Consider the following 13,972-nt stretch of genomic DNA (forward strand, 5'->3'; position numbering starts at 1 on the left):
TATTACTGCCACATCTCACTGGCTACGCCCAATCTCGCCTGATCTTGGAAGCTAAGCAGTGAATAGCCTGATTAGTACCTGGATAGGAGACTTCCAGGGAATATTAGGTGCAGTAACAAACACCTCTGTATTCATGTGAAAAGCAGAAGTATTGGAGCAACCTTTGACCATTACCTTTTTCATATCTAATTTTCCTTCTTCTCATGAAATTCTCTTCTTGATCATATACTCGTCTAGAGCCCTTTCGCATATTGCAATTATTGAATAAAAATTTTTTGAAATAGCAGATTAATCATTACCAGGACATACCATTATAAATAGGCATTGGAAGAATTTTCTGGTATGCTGAAATTAAATTCTCAATATTTTCATCTTAGGTGTCACTGTCACCTTAAATAGCAATATTACTTGGAGAACTGCTACTCCTTAATTATTAATTTGCAAGTGAGAATCATTATTTTTTCTCCCTAAATACTATATATTATATGTGTGTTCAATTGTGTACCATAATTTTATCATACTATAATTAAAAGTTAAGTTTTAGTTTTTCAAGCGTGCCCCAACACAGAGTCTCTCTTTTTTCTTTGTAACTTTGATATGTACTATTGACTCTGGGTGCACCACCAACAACAGTAATTCCTTAAAGACCTATACAGGCATTTCGTATGTATATGCACTGTTGGTTCATAAGGGACAAATTTCATAAGAGCCCATTACAAAGAAAAATTTTTTAGGGTCCTGTGCGGCACCAAACTGACCTTTTCCTGATCATGTATGCTGATTGAATCTTCAGCTTCAGGTTCCAGCACGGACAGGACATTTATGTCCCTCTAAGCCGAATTCTGGCATATTATTGTTACGGTACACCCATTTATCACACATACTCTTATAAGAACGCATATTATTTATAAATTTATTACAACATTCCATTCCAAAAAATCATTACTCCTCTCAGTTTAATCTTTTTGACATTAAGTCAGCTATCCACTAATAGTTCAAGCATGGCTTCTTTTAGCCTTCGCAACGAACTAAGCAGTAGACACGTCTCATTACAAAGTGTGGAAGATATTTTCAATAGTGGAACAGATTTATCCTCAGGCAACCTAGGGTGGGACTCAGAACTTAACAAATTAAGATCTTGTCTGCAGAAAAGAATGCGCTCCTCATGGGATGTTAAAACTTTGGAAAGTTATGTTAAAAATAAAATTACACCTAGAGGCTTAAGACCTAAGATCTTTCCGACCTTTCAACTAACTACGGATAATCTAACAACAGAATGGGAAGCTGTACTTCTGAAATGCTCCCAAGACCTCATGGCTGTCCTAATCAAACACAATCACTTAGTACTTAATGCATGTGAAAAAGAAATAGAAGACTTAGGCAAAAGCCTTGAAGAATGGGAAACCAACACTAAATTCCAACAAACTTTTGAAAAGATCAAGAAAGAACTGGAACCCTACGAACAAAAAATTATTGATAGAAAGAAAAGCAAATTTGCAAGAGACATGAGGGATTTCAAGACGGGCAACATATTTCGCTGGAGCAAAACACCCACATACAGAGACCACACACAGTCGCAAGACAGATACACTTCATCCGAGGCAGAATCTCATGGCTGTCCTAATCAAACACAATCACTTAGTACTTAATGCATGTGAAAAAGAAATAGAAGACTTAGGCAAAAGCCTTGAAGAATGGGAAACCAACACTAAATTCCAACAAACTTTTGAAAAGATCAAGAAAGAACTGGAACCCTACGAACAAAAAATTATTGATAGAAAGAAAAGCAAATTTGCAAGAGACATGAGGGATTTCAAGACGGGCAACATATTTCGCTGGAGCAAAACACCCACATACAGAGACCACACACAGTCGCAAGACAGATACACTTCATCCGAGGCAGAATCATCAGGGGGAGAAGAATATTCGGACCCTGGTAATTCGGAAGGAGAAACATACAATTATAGGGACGATTTCACAAACCATACATCGACTCATTTTTTAGGATCAGACAGGAGGGGAGGAAGACCAAGATTTCGACAAAGAGGAAGACGAGGAGGGGGAGCAAGAAATCAACGAGAACAAGCCAATTGGGAACCCAGATACCCAGTCAGAAACAACAGGAGGAAGTAACACAGGAGACGAATCTCAGAATTATTAATCTTTCAGACAAAACCCTCACTGATGACCACATCACTCTCTTATCCAAAGGATTATCCTTCTCGCCCACACAACCATTGAATCGCTTCCTTTGGGAGAAGGATTTACACCTCTTTGGGCGGAAACTACTTCTTAAAAAATTATTTGTAACACGTCAAGAATCCCATTTGGAAAACGACACAGAACATAATCCAATAGATGAACCACTTACCACAGAAGAAATAGAGGCCTTAGCAGCATTAGAGGAACTCCACACTGGAGAATTGGATACAACAGATACGCCTACGAGACCTAAATGTAAGAAAAAATCAACCTTCTTTCCTCCTGAACATATTTCACCGGAAACTAGAGTATTTCAAGAATTAGTAGCTCGTGACCTAGATAAGATCTATACCAAGTCCAAATCCAAACCATTTCATGGCGACAATCTGAGCAAAATGGAAAGAAGAACTCTGCGTGAAATACAGTCCTGGTCGGATATAGTAATCAAGCCCTCTGATAAGGGGGGCAACATTGTCCTCTGGCCTAAAACAATGTACATTATTGAGGCAATGAGACAACTGGGGGATATACAATGTTATAAACAAATAACATTCGATCCAACTGACAACTTTAGGATCGCCCTTAATAGGATCTTAGATCGGGCATACTCCCAAGGCACGTTGACCAAGGAGGAAACTGAGTATCTAACAACCACCAAACCCAAAACACCCACATTATATCTTCTACCCAAGGTTCATAAAAACATTACCATACCACCAGGACGACCTATTGTATCAGGACAGGGTGGAATTCTGGAAAAACCGAGTACTTTCTTGGATTTACACTTACGGCAACACGTGTTGAATCTTCCTTCATATCTACGGGATACAACGGACATACTCCAAAAGCTACATGATGTCCAACTCGATGACAACCACCTATTGGTAACATTAGATGTAGAATCACTCTACACCAGCATCAAACATCAGATCGGTATAAAAGCAGTCAGATACTTTCTTGACATGGCCGGCAATAATGAGTTTCATGACCTACTAATTGAATTATTGGAGTTCATACTAACGAGGAACTACTTCACCTTTAACGACAAGTTTTATCTTCAAACTCGCGGGACAGCGATGGGCGCGGCCTGCGCACCAACGTACGCGAACCTGTACTTAGGCTGGTGGGAGAGGGAAATTGTGATGCATCCCAATAATGAGAAATATACACGACATGTAGTTGCATGGTGGCGCTACATCGATGATATCATCCTGATTTGGGAAGGTGATAGAAGTTTGTTACTAACATTCATTGAGGAATTGAACACCAATGACAACAATCTCAAACTCACACACCACATCAGCAAGGACTCAGTATGCTTCCTCGACCTTGTGATTTCAAAAGCACCTAATGGCCAGATAGAAACCGAACTATATCGCAAAGAAACATCTACAAACAGCCTTTTATACCAAACAAGTGCACATTTCCCCCCAACAGTGGAAAATATCCCTAAGGGTGAATTCTTACGTCTGAAAAGAAATTGCTCAGATTCTTCGACCTTTTTAGAGAAAAGCATGGAACTAACAACAAGATTACGTGAACGTGGCTACAGCCATAGGTCTATTAAAAAAGCCAAATGGCACACCAGCCAGACACCGAGGGACAAGTTGATCTTTCCACAGACTAAAACTCATAAATCACTGGAACAAGATAACAAGCTCAGATTCGTGGGCACCTTTTGTAGAGAATGGAGGGAGATACAAGAATCTATTAACAGGCACTGGCCAATCTTACTTCTAGACAAGGACCTAGCAGCAACAATAGGACAAAAACCCTCCATGAGTTGGAGAAGGTCTAAAAATCTCAAAGATAAACTTACCAGTAGTCATTTCACCAAAAATCCCAAAAAACAACCAACCATCAAGGGCTCCTTCCCATGTGGAAATTGTAAAGCATGCCCACATATGGTCAAAACATCTTCCATTATTGATCGGTATGGAGAGGAGAAATTAATTAATCAATTCATCAACTGCAATGCAGTTGGAGTTGTATACTGCATATCGTGTAGTTGTGACATGAAATATGTGGGTATCACCACAAGAGCCCTAAAACAACGTATCCTGGAACACATAGGCTCTGTAAGAAATGCAACATCCGATATTAAAAAAATGAAAAAACTAACGTCAGTGGCGCGCCACTTTTTTAACTATCATCAGGGCAATCCCAAAGAACTCAAAGCCTTTGGACTGGAAAGAATCAACTTAGGAATACGCGGAGGAGATTTGATGCAAGAATTGCTCAAACATGAATCCGAATGGACCTTCAAACTTAACTGCCTTGCGCCTAAAGGCATGAACGAATACATAAATTATGGAGTTTTTATCTGATGTTCCATATGATTCCCTAACCCAATTCTTCCCTCTCCTCTTTCTTCATCTGTCCCCATCTAATTCACTTCTCTAATCAACAACTCCACTTATTCTCTCACATTTACATTATTCACTTTCCTATTTCTTCATTTGTTTCTATCCAACAATTCCACTCATTCTCTCACATTTATACCTATTCACATTCACACCCGTAAGGCACTCCCTACACACTCATTTTCATTGACTCACCCCTCCATTCACATTCAAACCAATCGCCACACACTCATGATGCACCAACACAATACCAATATCCACTCACAACACAATCACCCAGATATCACATCAAATAAAATATAATCTATTAACTTCTTCCGCTCTACTATAGAAGCTGTATCAATTTCAATTTTCTCCTTTTCTCTTCTTTCAACAAACATAGTCGTAACCTTGCCTAATTCGATATCACAATACGTTATAACTTGATCATTATTTTAAACGAGCAAAAAATCATTATTATTTTGTTATAATTTATTTATTTATTTATTCATTTATTTTATCCTATTATATTATCATATTATCATAACATTATATTATTATTTCATTTATTATTTATTATTATTTTTATTATTATTATTTTTTCCTTCTTTACTCTTTTCTTTTATCCCCCCCTTTTTTTTTTTTTTATATATATAATTTTTATTTTATTCCTTTTTATTTATTTTTAATCTTTTCTTCTCTCTCTCTCCTCACCCTTAATCAGTAATTCATAAACACAAATCACAAAGGCATACTTTTAAATTTAACAATTTTTATTCATTGACCTTATGGTTACCTAGCAACCAGCAAAACACAAACACTACACATAGTTTACTTTTTTTCTCTTATCTACAATTATGGTTGCACGCAGCCTTTCCTGTTCTTTTCAGAACAGGAAGAGATTTAGCTAGTGCTCCGACGCCACTTCCGGTCACATAGTTTCTATTTCATATGCGGTTCCCGTTATCAGTTGCACACAGCCTCTCCTGCTCTTTTCATAACAGGAAGTGATGTAGCTAGTGCTCCGACGCCACTTCCGGTCACGTAGCTTCTACCTCTTATGCGGCCCCATTATCAGGGCCATCTAAATATATAAATTCGTATTCCTCTACTCCTCCGCAGGCCCTACCAGCTATCTCCAGTCTAAAATTACTTCTAAATCAGCCGCACATAAAATTAAAAGTGACGGCCTTTTTTCACCACTTCCGGCCCTCGTGACCGGAAGTCATGCGTCCATGTCCCGGTGCGCGCCCACAGTAGTCTGATTACTATGAATCGGAACATGCAGACAGGAAGTGATGCAACTAAGCACTTCCTGTAAGATGGTACACTTACGCCATCTCCGGTCACGGAGTTTTTTTACTCCGATCGTGGCCACACCATCCGAACCAATATGTACTTCTCTACTCCCATTTATGCTCATCCGCAGTTATCCTCAGCCCTACGTGTTCTTTTTCACTCAGCCCCACATAAACCTAGAATTACGGTCACGCACGCCACTTCCGGTCTTTTCAACCGGAAATGACGCTACGCTATTCAGGGACGCGTCCCTGACAACTCCAGTGACCTATGAACCCCCGGCTACGTAGTTAATATTTCGATCTTGTCCACAATAATTAACTTTAAATGTTATCTTCCCTATTTACTCACTGCATCTTAAGCTATATTATAAGCCCTATCTAACCCTAGATACGACTCTATGCATAATTAGAATAACCTTAACTTCCGGATTTTGAAACCGGAAGTGATGCGCAGGATGTCTCATTGACTTCCTCCTTCCTGTGATTGGTCTGAATTTTGAGACCACCCCCCTTTTTGCCTTAAATAGACTCTCTTCCACCATCACCTCACACAGTGAACAAGCCACCTACAGGTGAAACGGCCGTCTGTGACTAGTGGTGCTGAACAGTGCACGGTTCAGCCCACTCACCTCCTGGTATCGTATATTTGACAAAAAATATTTTATCTTTAAATTGTTTCATTTTTTTTGTTTAATCTGCTACCTATTATCCACAATGTAAAGAAATTGAACGCTCCTTTGATGTCTCTTTTCTCTCACATACCGTAATTAGTGAGATAGAATTTCATACTAATACGTGTGTTTTGAGATATCTCAAATAGCTGGCTTCGGCCTTCTTTTGCAATATTCTAGGGGCATCGCCAAATAGCGAAAATTTCTTGCCCACTACTATTAGGATTAAGAATATGTAATTGGATCATGCACTATCATAAGAAACCTTAAGATATCTGTGTAATTTCACACCATTATTCAATAGGCTCAGATAACCCGCCTCTCTCATCCACTGTCCGCTATATTAAATTATATGACAGTGGACAGCAGAAGACGGGCTCTGAACCTATAATTTTCCTATATCTTACTTTTTCAGTACTCTCTCATCCTGACGCCAGTTATATAACTCCCCTGCAATGCTAAAAGTAACAGAGAAACTGTGCGCAATAATGGACAGCAGAAGTACTCTATCTGGTATATGCCAATAACCATACACTCTCTCATTCACAATCTATGGGATATTACTGCCACATCTCACTGGCTACGCCCAATCTCGCCTGATCTTGGAAGCTAAGCAGTGAATAGCCTGATTAGTACCTGGATAGGAGACTTCCAGGGAATATTAGGTGCAGTAACAAACACCTCTGTATTCATGTGAAAAGCAGAAGTATTGGAGCAACCTTTGACCATTACCTTTTTCATATCTAATTTTCCTTCTTCTCATGAAATTCTCTTCTTGATCATATACTCGTCTAGAGCCCTTTCGCATATTGCAATTATTGAATAAAAAATGTTTGAAATAGCAGATTAATCATTACCAGGACATACCATTATAAATAGGCATTGGAAGAATTTTCTGGTATGCTGAAATTAAATTCTCAATATTTTCATCTTAGGTGTCACTGTCACCTTAAATAGCAATATTACTTGGAGAACTGCTACTCCTTAATTATTAATTTGCAAGTGAGAATCATTATTTTTTCTCCCTAAATACTATATATTATATGTGTGTTCAATTGTGTACCATAATTTTATCATACTATAATTAAAAGTTAAGTTTTAGTTTTTCAAGCGTGCCCCAACACAGAGTCTCTCTTTTTTCTTTGTAACTTTGATATGTACTATTGACTCTGGGTGCACCACCAACAACAGTAATTCCTTAAAGACCTATACAGGCATTTCGTATGTATATGCACTGTTGGTTCATAAGGGACAAATTTCATAAGAGCCCATTACAAAGAAAAAATTTTTAGGGTCCTGTGCGGCACCAAACTGACCTTTTCCTGATCATGTATGCTGATTGAATCTTCAGCTTCAGGTTCCAGCACGGACAGGACATTTATGTCCCTCTAAGCCGAATTCTGGCATATTATTGTTACGGTACACCCATTTATCACACATACCCTTATAAGAACGCATATTATTTATAAATTTATTACAACATTCCATTCCAAAAAATCATTACTCCTCTCAGTTTAATCTTTTTGACATTAAGTCAGCTATCCACTAATAGTTCAAGCATGGCTTCTTTTAGCCTTCGCAACGAACTAAGCAGTAGACACGTCTCATTACAAAGTGTGGAAGATATTTTCAATAGTGGAACAGATTTATCCTCAGGCAACCTAGGGTGGGACTCAGAACTTAACAAATTAAGATCTTGTCTGCAGAAAAGAATGCGCTCCTCATGGGATGTTAAAACTTTGGAAAGTTATGTTAAAAATAAAATTACACCTAGAGGCTTAAGACCTAAGATCTTTCCGACCTTTCAACTAACTACGGATAGTCTAACAACAGAATGGGAAGCTGTACTTCTGAAATGCTCCCAAGACCTCATGGCTGTCCTAATCAAACACAATCACTTAGTACTTAATGCATGTGAAAAAGAAATAGAAGACTTAGGCAAAAGCCTTGAAGAATGGGAAACCAACACTAAATTCCAACAAACTTTTGAAAAGATCAAGAAAGAACTGGAACCCTACGAACAAAAAATTATTGATAGAAAGAAAAGCAAATTTGCAAGAGACATGAGGGATTTCAAGACGGGCAACATATTTCGCTGGAGCAAAACACCCACATACAGAGACCACACACAGTCGCAAGACAGATACACTTCATCCGAGGCAGAATCATCAGGGGGAGAAGAATATTCGGACCCTGGTAATTCGGAAGGAGAAACATACAATTATAGGGACGATTTCACAAACCATACATCGACTCATTTTTTAGGATCAGACAGGAGGGGAGGAAGACCAAGATTTCGACAAAGAGGAAGACGAGGAGGGGGAGCAAGAAATCAACGAGAACAAGCCAATTGGGAACCCAGATACCCAGTCAGAAACAACAGGAGGAAGTAACACAGGAGACGAATCTCAGAATTATTAATCTTTCAGACAAAACCCTCACTGATGACCACATCACTCTCTTATCCAAAGGATTATCCTTCTCGCCCACACAACCATTGAATCGCTTCCTTTGGGAGAAGGATTTACACCTCTTTGGGCGGAAACTACTTCTTAAAAAATTCTTTGTAACACGTCAAGAATCCCATTTGGAAAACGACACAGAACATAATCCAATAGATGAACCACTTACCACAGAAGAAATAGAGGCCTTAGCAGCATTAGAGGAACTCCACACTGGAGAATTGGATACAACAGATACGCCTACGAGACCTAAATGTAAGAAAAAATCAACCTTCTTTCCTCCTGAACATATTTCACCGGAAACCAGAGTATTTCAAGAATTAGTAGCTCGTGACCTAGATAAGATCTATACCAAGTCCAAATCCAAACCATTTCATGGCGACAATCTGAGCAAAATGGAAAGAAGAACTCTGCGTGAAATACAGTCCTGGTCGGATATAGTAATCAAGCCCTCTGATAAGGGGGGCAACATTGTCCTCTGGCCTAAAACAATGTACATTATTGAGGCAATGAGACAACTGGGGGATATACAATGTTATAAACAAATAACATTCGATCCAACTGACAACTTTAGGATCGCCCTTAATAGGATCTTAGATCGGGCATACTCCCAAGGCACGTTGACCAAGGAGGAAACTGAGTATCTAACAACCACCAAACCCAAAACACCCACATTATATCTTCTACCCAAGGTTCATAAAAACATTACCATACCACCAGGACGACCTATTGTATCAGGACAGGGTGGAATTCTGGAAAAACCGAGTACTTTCTTGGATTTACACTTACGGCAACACGTGTTGAATCTTCCTTCATATCTACGGGATACAACGGACATACTCCAAAAGCTACATGATGTCCAACTCGATGACAACCACCTATTGGTAACATTAGATGTAGAATCACTCTACACCAGCATCAAACATCAGATCGGTATAAAAGCAGTCAGATACTTTCTTGACATGGCCGGCAATAATGAGTTTCATGACCTACTAATTGAATTATTGGAGTTCATACTAACGAGGAACTACTTCACCTTTAACGACAAGTTTTATCTTCAAACTCGCGGGACAGCGATGGGCGCGGCCTGCGCACCAACGTACGCGAACCTGTACTTAGGCTGGTGGGAGAGGGAAATTGTGATGCATCCCAATAATGAGAAATATACACGACATGTAGTTGCATGGTGGCGCTACATCGATGATATCATCCTGATTTGGGAAGGTGATAGAAGTTTGTTACTAACATTCATTGAGGAATTGAACACCAATGACAACAATCTCAAACTCACACACCACATCAGCAAGGACTCAGTATGCTTCCTCGACCTTGTGATTTCAAAAGCACCTAATGGCCAGATAGAAACCGAACTATATCGCAAAGAAACATCTACAAACAGCCTTTTATACCAAACAAGTGCACATTTCCCCCCAACAGTGGAAAATATCCCTAAGGGTGAATTCTTACGTCTGAAAAGAAATTGCTCAGATTCTTCGACCTTTTTAGAGAAAAGCATGGAACTAACAACAAGATTACGTGAACGTGGCTACAGCCATAGGTCTATTAAAAAAGCCAAATGGCACACCAGCCAGACACCGAGGGACAAGTTGATCTTTCCACAGACTAAAACTCATAAATCACTGGAACAAGATAACAAGCTCAGATTCGTGGGCACCTTTTGTAGAGAATGGAGGGAGATACAAGAATCTATTAACAGGCACTGGCCAATCTTACTTCTAGACAAGGACCTAGCAGCAACAATAGGACAAAAACCCTCCATGAGTTGGAGAAGGTCTAAAAATCTCAAAGATAAACTTACCAGTAGTCATTTCACCAAAAATCCCAAAAAACAACCAACCATCAAGGGCTCCTTCCCATGTGGAAATTGTAAAGCATGCCCACATATGGTCAAAACATCTTCCATTATTGATCGGTATGGAGAGGAGAAATTAATTAATCAATTCATCAACTGCAATGCAGTTGGAGTTGTATACTGCATATCGTGTAGTTGTGACATGAAATATGTGGGTATCACCACAAGAGCCCTAAAACAACGTATCCTGGAACACATAGGCTCTGTAAGAAATGCAACATCCGATATTAAAAAAATGAAAAAACTAACGTCAGTGGCGCGCCACTTTTTTAACTATCATCAGGGCAATCCCAAAGAACTCAAAGCCTTTGGACTGGAAAGAATCAACTTAGGAATACGCGGAGGAGATTTGATGCAAGAATTGCTCAAACATGAATCCGAATGGACCTTCAAACTTAACTGCCTTGCGCCTAAAGGCATGAACGAATACATAAATTATGGAGTTTTTATCTGATGTTCCATATGATTCCCTAACCGAATTCTTCCCTCTCCTCTTTCTTCATCTGTCCCCATCTAATTCACTTCTCTAATCAACAACTCCACTTATTCTCTCACATTTACATTATTCACTTTCCTATTTCTTCATTTGTTTCTATCCAACAATTCCACTCATTCTCTCACATTTATACCTATTCACATTCACACCCGTAAGGCACTCCCTACACACTCATTTTCATTGACTCACCCCTCCATTCACATTCAAACCAATCGCCACACACTCATGATGCACCAACACAATACCAATATCCACTCACAACACAATCACCCAGATATCACATCAAATAAAATATAATCTATTAACTTCTTCCGCTCTACTATAGAAGCTGTATCAATTTCAATTTTCTCCTTTTCTCTTCTTTCAACAAACATAGTCGTAACCTTGCCTAATTCGATATCACAATACGTTATAACTTGATCATTATTTTAAACGAGCAAAAAATCATTATTATTTTGTTATAATTTATTTATTTATTTATTCATTTATTTTATCCTATTATATTATCATATTATCATAACATTATATTATTATTTCATTTATTATTTATTATTATTTTTATTATTATTATTTTTTCCTTCTTTACTCTTTTCTTTTATCCCCCCCTTTTTTATTTTTATTTTTATATATATAATTTTTATTTTATTCATTTTTATTTATTTTTAATCTTTTCTTCTCTCTCTCTCCTCACCCTTAATCAGTAATTCATAAACACAAATCACAAAGGCATACTTTTAAATTTAACAATTTTTATTCATTGACCTTATGGTTACCTAGCAACCAGCAAAACACAAACACTACACATAGTTTACTTTTTTTCTCTTATCTACAATTATGGTTGCACGCAGCCTTTCCTGTTCTTTTCAGAACAGGAAGAGATTTAGCTAGTGCTCCGACGCCACTTCCGGTCACATAGTTTCTATTTCATATGCGGTTCCCGTTATCAGTTGCACACAGCCTCTCCTGCTCTTTTCATAACAGGAAGTGATGTAGCTAGTGCTCCGACGCCACTTCCGGTCACGTAGCTTCTACCTCTTATGCGGCCCCATTATCAGGGCCATCTAAATATATAAATTCGTATTCCTCTACTCCTCCGCAGGCCCTACCAGCTATCTCCAGTCTAAAATTACTTCTAAATCAGCCGCACATAAAATTAAAAGTGACGGCCTTTTTTCACCACTTCCGGCCCTCGTGACCGGAAGTCATGCGTCCATGTCCCGGTGCGCGCCCACAGTAGTCTGATTACTATGAATCGGAACATGCAGACAGGAAGTGATGCAACTAAGCACTTCCTGTAAGATGGTACACTTACGCCATCTCCGGTCACGGAGTTTTTTTACTCCGATCGTGGCCACACCATCCGAACCAATATGTACTTCTCTACTCCCATTTATGCTCATCCGCAGTTATCCTCAGCCCTACGTGTTCTTTTTCACTCAGCCCCACATAAACCTAGAATTACGGTCACGCACGCCACTTCCGGTCTTTTCAACCGGAAATGACGCTACGCTATTCAGGGACGCGTCCCTGACAACTCCAGTGACCTATGAACCCCCGGCTACGTAGTTAATATTTCGATCTTGTCCACAATAATTAACTTTAAATGTTATCTTCCCTATTTACTCACTGCATCTTAAGCTATATTATAAGCCCTATCTAACCCTAGATACGACTCTATGCATAATTAGAATAACCTTAACTTCCGGATTTTGAAACCGGAAGTGATGCGCAGGATGTCTCATTGACTTCCTCCTTCCTGTGATTGGTCTGAATTTTGAGACCACCCCCCTTTTTGCCTTAAATAGACTCTCTTCCACCATCACCTCACACAGTGAACAAGCCACCTACAGGTGAAACGGCCGTCTGTGACTAGTGGTGCTGAACAGTGCACGGTTCAGCCCACTCACCTCCTGGTATCGTATATTTGACAAAAAATATTTTATCTTTAAATTGTTTAATTTTTTTGTTTAATCTGCTACCTATTATCCACAATGTAAAGAAATTGAACGCTCCTTTGATGTCTCTTTTCTCTCACATACCGTAATTAGTGAGATAGAATTTCATACTAATACGTGTGTTTTGAGATATCTCAAATAGCTGGCTTCGGCCTTCTTTTGCAATATTCTAGGGGCATCGCCAAATAGCGAAAATTTCTTTCCCACTACTATTAGGATTAAGAATATGTAATTGGATCATGCACTATCATAAGAAACCTTAAGATATCTGTGTAATTTCACACCATTATTCAATAGGCTCAGATAACCCGCCTCTCTCATCCACTGTCCGCTATATTAAATTATATGACAGTGGACAGCAGAAGACGGGCTCTGAACCTATAATTTTCCTATATCTTACTTTTTCAGTACTCTCTCATCCTGACGCCAGTTATATAACTCCCCTGCAATGCTAAAAGTAACAGAGAAACTGTGCGCAATAATGGACAGCAGAAGTACTCTATCTGGTATATGCCAATAACCATACACTCTCTCATTCACAATCTATGGGATATTACTGCCACATCTCACTGGCTACGCCCAATCTCGCCTGATCTTGGAAGCTAAGCAGTGAATAGCCTGATTAGTACCTGGATAGGAGACTTCCAGGGAATATTAGGTGCAGTAACAA

At 38.9% G+C, this 13,972-nt stretch overlaps 3 pseudogenes; all 3 read left to right on the top strand.

Annotated features, from left to right (window-relative positions):
• LOC134896588 (5S ribosomal RNA) lies at positions 1-119 on the top strand (annotated as a pseudogene).
• Positions 120-7,074: 6,955 nt separating this feature from the next.
• LOC134896589 (5S ribosomal RNA) lies at positions 7,075-7,193 on the top strand (annotated as a pseudogene).
• A 6,660-nt stretch (positions 7,194-13,853) lies between these two features.
• Positions 13,854-13,972, top strand: LOC134896591 (5S ribosomal RNA; annotated as a pseudogene).

The sequence above is a fragment of the Pseudophryne corroboree genome, chromosome 3, assembly GCF_028390025.1.
Source record: "Pseudophryne corroboree isolate aPseCor3 chromosome 3, aPseCor3.hap2, whole genome shotgun sequence".
NCBI classification, from domain to species: domain Eukaryota; kingdom Metazoa; phylum Chordata; class Amphibia; order Anura; family Myobatrachidae; genus Pseudophryne; species Pseudophryne corroboree.